Here is a 6,368-nt window from a genome sequence, read left to right as displayed (position 1 = left end):
ATAGATAGATAGATAGATAGATAGATAGATAGATAGATAGATAGATAACCATGGCTCTTGGCCTCATGGAAGTGCCTTGACAGATGAGGAAACTTTGCCTGTATTCATGGCTCCATGCATTTTAAATATAGTGTCAGTGGTCAGGAAATACAAGAATTTCAGGAGCAATATCAGCTTGGTATATATGAAATGTCATTTTATTCAGCCACTGTGTGCCCGAATCACAATACCGCAAAAGACCACCACCAGGAGCCAAGTCCGTTGCAAACCACATGAGGATCTTTTTATTACAAACTACAAGCAGCAGCTTGGACCCACAACCCCCACTGCCAAAGCGGTGAGAGCCGAGCGCCCTGTGCTCAGGTTAGTTGGGTGATTTAAAGATTCTGGTCCATCCCAGCATGCCCAAAGCAGGGGTGATTCCTGCCTGGCAAGCATCTACTGGTTAAAATGCTACATTTTGAATTGATTGGCTATCGGAAGGTCCCCAAACCATTAATGATCTGGTGTCCCTCCCTAGGGGGATGGGCCAGTTTCCTAGCAACTGTATCTCTAGTGGGTGGGGAAAGAATGCAGTACGGCAGGTTCTTCCCCTCAGGGCATTACTGGACCTCACCCAGCTAGTTCAGGCCTTAAACTTTAATAATAACGGCTGATTTTTAATCTTTTGGTCTCTCACCACAAGGAAAAAAAAGAAGTCATGGTTATTTCCAGGAAGATATATGGAACTGGAAAGTAAGCACAATAAACCAGACTCAGAAAGATAAATACAGTATGTTTTCTCTCATATATAAACCCTAGATTTTTTTTTTTTTAAGGTTTGGGTACAGGCTATCATGCTACTACCTGCGTGTGGGGGTCAAAGGGCAAGCTCAAAGAGGTGACTACTTCAGCACAAGCTTCAGCTGATGAGCCAGTTAAAACTATCTGCTCCCTCTGAGAGGCTCCCCACGTTCTTATCCGCCTGCAAGTTCAATTAAGCAAAATTCAGATGCTTAAGTTAAGATAGAAATTGTCAGGGGAGAAAATTTTTGTTGTTGTTGTTCAAATTTCCCTTTCTGCCTTTACAAAAAGAATGAAGATAACGTGGTCACCATTTTAAACGCCAAACATTGCTCTGGGTTTTGACTGTCTTAGGGAACAGAAGTCTGAGACTTCGGACTCAAGGCACGGGTGAGAAGCAGTAGCAGGCAGAGCCACACTGCTTCCCGAACTCGCCACGCCTCCCGATGTCTCACACTTTTAAAACACGGTTCCGACTTTTTGACATGAACGGCCATAGGCACTTTAGGTGGACATTACAGCAATTTGACATTTTCCCTCATTATTTTTTATTTCTTCTTCATTTTTATTGTATGCGCATGGCTGTTCCGCTTGCATGATGTCTGTGCGCCATGTGTGCGCAGTTCCCACAGAGGCCAGAAGAGGGCATCAGATCCCCTGGGACCGTGGGCTCAAGCTGCCATGGGGTGGTTGGAGGAACCTAAGAGCAGACGGTGCTCTAACCACTTGGTCATCTCTCCTGCCCCTTCCGTTCTGGTTCAAATTGGTCAACACAGAAGCGCAAAGAAGAATCCGCTCCTGATGATGGAGCCAAAGCTGTGAGCCTTTGAAAGTTTTTTTCCTCAGGTTTCTTACACAAATCCTTCCTTCGTCATCCCCAAGTCACAGACCTTTGGCCATTCTGTTCGCTTATGTGCAGTGGGGAGGGGTAGTGCTCATGTGTGGGGGTCAGAGGGCAACTTGCAGAAGTCAGTTCTCTCCTGGGGAGAGTCCTGGGGGATTAACTCAAGCCCATCAGGCTTGGTGGCAGCTTACTGAGCCATCCTGCTGGCCCCATTGTTTATTCTCCAGCTTCGTTTACCAACACAGAAGGAAGAATTTCCTCCTCTGGTGACTTTCTGTTTCAATTCTTTTTAACAAGGTCAAGCTTGTCCAGCTTCAAATGTTGCCTTCTCAGACAGAAGCCATATTCTGATCCTGTGTGTGTGAAGCCAGCCACATAGGTTGCCGGATGTTTACAGAACCTGGTAGGAGGCCGGGGTGCTTTAGGGATCTCCTCTATCTATTGGCAGGAAACAGGGCTGTGAGCTCCAGGCTCCAGAGGAGGCCAATAGTCTGGTCCCTTTTATGACAATTGGCTTCTCACCAGGCAAAGGTGGGGCTGTCTGCCATGGCCGAGATTTTTTTTTCTGCTCTACTGAGTAACTGAGAGAGAGAGAGAGCTGGCCCCAGTGTCCTCAGAAGAGACTACTATTTTTAAAACATGATTTAATCTTGACCTGGTAACTTAAAATTTTTGTTTGGGGTAGTTCCAAATGTGCGTAGCATATTAAATCACGGGGTAGGCATGTGACTTACAAATATATAAACATAGTGAAGAGATTCATTCTTTAAATACATATATTTCTGTGAGATGTGCCTGCATATTCACAGTGTTGGGAATTCAACCTAGAGCCTCACGCATGCTGGGCACGCACTCTGCCACTGAACCGTATTCTTAGTCCGAAAAGAAAAATGTTTCCTTTTAGGAATTTTTGATTAAACATTTGTATACTGTAGCTGGCCTTTGCTGCTTTGTGGGTTCTTCTGTTTTCCACTCTTTATTCCCCCCCACCTGTTTCACCCCCTAACACTAGGTAGGAGAGAAGCAAGGGTAGAGGGGAGAGAGGAATTAAGAAAATCCCTCAATATAATTTCTTTCCTTTTGCTTTTTCTTTGACCAGGGCAACTAACAAACCTCAAGCTACCTCCATAAATAACCAACACCCACTGACCACCACCTCTCGGTAGCCCTCACATTTTTTGTACCCTCTGAAAAATTCCCAGAATTCCAAATGTCAGGCATCACAGAAATTATCTGCAGCTTCTGCTAGAGCATGAGGCAAACCATAGCCAGCTGCAGCGGACAGTCCGAAACAGCCCCACATCCCTACACCAGGGATTAGGACAAAAATACATTCTTATAATATGTCAGTGTTTTTTAAAGAAACAAAAATTCCATAATTGTCACTACAGTGTACTGTGGTCTATGAGCTGACCATCTAGAAACAACCTGTATGGCCTTCTCCACAAAAGCACTTTTAAAAGCTTTAGAAAAAAAAAACCTCAAACGGCCAAATATGGTTTGCATGAGTCTCCTGCTGCTCCTGTACTGGAAATTTAATCATCAAATGTATGTGCTGATAGTGCTGGAAGACTGGGCCTCAGAGAGGGAACTGCACATGATGAGAAGACAGAGGCCTGAGCACAGATGCTCCTTACTCCAGCTAGGTCATGTCCCCTGCGGTGAATGATACAACCAGCTCCTTAATGTCATGCTGCCGAGCCTCTAGAAGTATGGATGGTGTAGGAGGTGTTTAAAATAGTAAAGTTGATGCTATAAAGAATTTTCTGATAAACCCACTTAGGGCAATTACACAAAGCAGAATTCAGCTGAAGACCACTGCCTCCAACCGGACTGAAAGATAGTAGATCCAGGCCTGTTCAAAATCATAAAAGGGAAAATTCCGTAACGTAATCGAAGGTTAGGGTTAATGAGAAAGTTTCTGCACTGTTTATTCACCTAGCTCAACCTCCAGTTAGACTCCATTCCCATAACAGAAGGGCCATCTCCCTATCAAGGCCACTCTGTGTGAGCCAAGCATTCAAATCCATGAGCATGTGGGGCCGCTCTCTGTTTTCCACCCGGAAGAGTGGGAATGAATATGCTTAATATCCTGTTGACCCCTGTGCTATCTGTATCACCAGGCCACATCTGACTTCCCTAGCCTCTTGTTTATCTCAGCCTCTTGTTTATCCCAGACCCTTATCCTGAACACTGTTTCTCAGTCAACCTAATAAACCCATCTTTATGAAGAGCTCACGTGTACTTTACAAAGGGTTTCAATGCAATCATGTCTTAAGCTTTGTTGGAGATAATTATCTTCAGGAAACATTTTTTTTTCCAGATTGTGCTGTGCTTAAATATGCCTGAAATAAACTACTGGGGTCAGACTCTCGAAGTTTGTACCAATACCAGCTACTGAGTCCTGTTGAATTAGACTTCCTTTTTGTCTCACACACATGGACACTCTGCTGGTCATGCTGTTTGGGGAGAACCCCACAGTTGTATAGATCATCTTTCTTTTTAATCCTAAAAGGTACTGGGCATATGGTAGTTGCTTATGCTTGTGAATGAATATTTGTGCTTATATTTTCCCAAGGATTTGGTGGGGAAGGACATCACCGCCGGAACACAGATCAGACACTGAATATCACTTAAAGAGCATGACCTTGACATGGTCATGGGAGCTGTTATCCCTTTGGTATCCTAATATTATCAATAAAGCATTCCAATACCTTATGCTCTGAGAGCTTTTGGCTACTGTAACAAGTACCAGTGGCTTACAAAATGGAAGCTGATTGTGTCTGTTTTCTAGAACAACCTACAGTTCACAAAAGGGTTGGTGCCTTCTGTGGCCTGTGAAGGAGGGAAATTTGCCCTGTGAGACTGTAGCTGGTACAGGGTTCTAGCAGTCTCCAGTGTGCCTTGGTATATAAAGATGTCCTTTCTTCATATCCAGTTGGTGCTCTCTCATATGAATACCTGTCTTCTTTTTTTTATAGACCCTAGTCATTACCATCCACGCTAATAACCTTATTGTCCTAGTTTAATTAATTAATTTATTTTTAATTTTTTTGTGGGGAAGGGGGTTTCAAAAAATGGTTTCTCTGTGTAGCTTTGGCTGTCCTGGACTTGCTTTGTAGACTAGGCTGGCCTTGAACTCACAGAGAGCCACCTCCCTCTGCCTCCCAGAGTGCTAGGATTACAGGTATGTGCCACTGCAACCGGCTCTAGTTCAGTTTCTAATGCTGTAATAAACTACCCTGACCAAAGGCAACTTAGAGGAGAAAGGGTTTTATTTGTCTCATAATTCCAGGTTACAGTCTATCACTGAGGGGAAGTTAAGGCAGCAGGAAGCATCTAGTCACATCACATCCACAGCCGAGAGTAGAGAGAATGAGTGCATAAGTGTTTTCCTGCTTGTGCTCAGCTCAATTTCTCTGCCTTACATAGTTCAGAACCTCTAACTAGGGAATGGTGTTGCCCACAGTGGGCTAGGTTGTTCCATCTCAATTAACTTTAATTAAGACGATCCAAGGCAGAGGCAGGCAAAACGCTGTGAGTTTGGGGCCAGCCTTATATACAAAATGAGTCCAGGACAGCCAAGGCTACACAGAGAAACCCTGTCTCCAAAAACAAAACAAAAAAATACAGCAAAGACAATTTCCCACAGACATGCCCTACAGGCCAACCCAATGTTGACAAGTCCCTGAGACTCTCCTCCCAGGTGAGTCTAGGTTGTGTCAAGTTGACAGAGCTAAGCATCACAATATTCTTAACTGCATCACATCATCAACATACCATCTCCCAGAAAAGCCACACGCTGAGAGATGGTGAGTGTTCAGATCTCTGCACACAAATGGGGGAGGGACACAGTCCAGCCATGACATTGATCTTCCTGTCCCTGTTTAGGACTCCCAGCTCTCCAGACAGGTTCCTGGGTTTCAGGTCTCAAATCTCTTCATTTGTCAGTGTCCCCCAAAATAACCCATCCCCTTTGCTCCTGGAGCTTTCTCAGCACTTTTGGGATTAATGACACCTGTTCTGGATTTAGGTGGCCTAGTCTGTGGTTGTTACCATCATATCACTATAACTGTGCTCTCTCTTCCTTCAAAGCACAATCCAAAAAGCAGAAGACATTCACCACGCAAGAATATACAAGCTATAAACTACATGTGACATCTCCCCTAAGGATGGGGTCTATTGACTGAGAAACAAAGATAAAGATAAAGGTCTAGGAGCAGAGAGTCCGGGATAAACATTCTAGGGGACTCGGGTCAGTTCTGGCTCTACAGATAGCACAGTCATTGACAACATCCATCCCCCACCCCCACCTTCTGGGTGGAAAACAGATGTTCATTTCCTCCATTGTGGAGACAACCCTTCATGATTAACATTTCTTTTTGCAATGCTTATCACCTGAGCTCTCATGCCTTCTACAAGGGAAGACCTACCTTAAATATGGCTGGCCCCATCTCATGGGTTTGAGTCTTGGACTGCTTACAAAGGAGAAATTGACCGAAGCACCAGCATGTCTTGCTAGTATTTAGGCAGCCTGCTTCTGGGTTGCCTAGCAACCTATGATGTCATCATGTGTCACCTGCCAGGTGTTCCACCTGGCAGGCTTGGTTAAGTTGCTCCTTAAAAGTATTAACCTGCCACTTTGTCACTCTCTTGCCCTCTTGCTCTCTTACTCTCTTACTTCTTGCACTCTCTTGCTCTCTCCCCTTTCTCCGTCAGGGTGCCCCTCCCTTCCCCCATC

This window comes from Psammomys obesus, unplaced genomic scaffold (genome assembly GCF_907164565.1).
Source record: "Psammomys obesus unplaced genomic scaffold, mPsaObe1.curated_primary_1811, whole genome shotgun sequence".
Taxonomy (NCBI): domain Eukaryota; kingdom Metazoa; phylum Chordata; class Mammalia; order Rodentia; family Muridae; genus Psammomys; species Psammomys obesus.
This window is presented reverse-complemented; position numbering follows the sequence as displayed.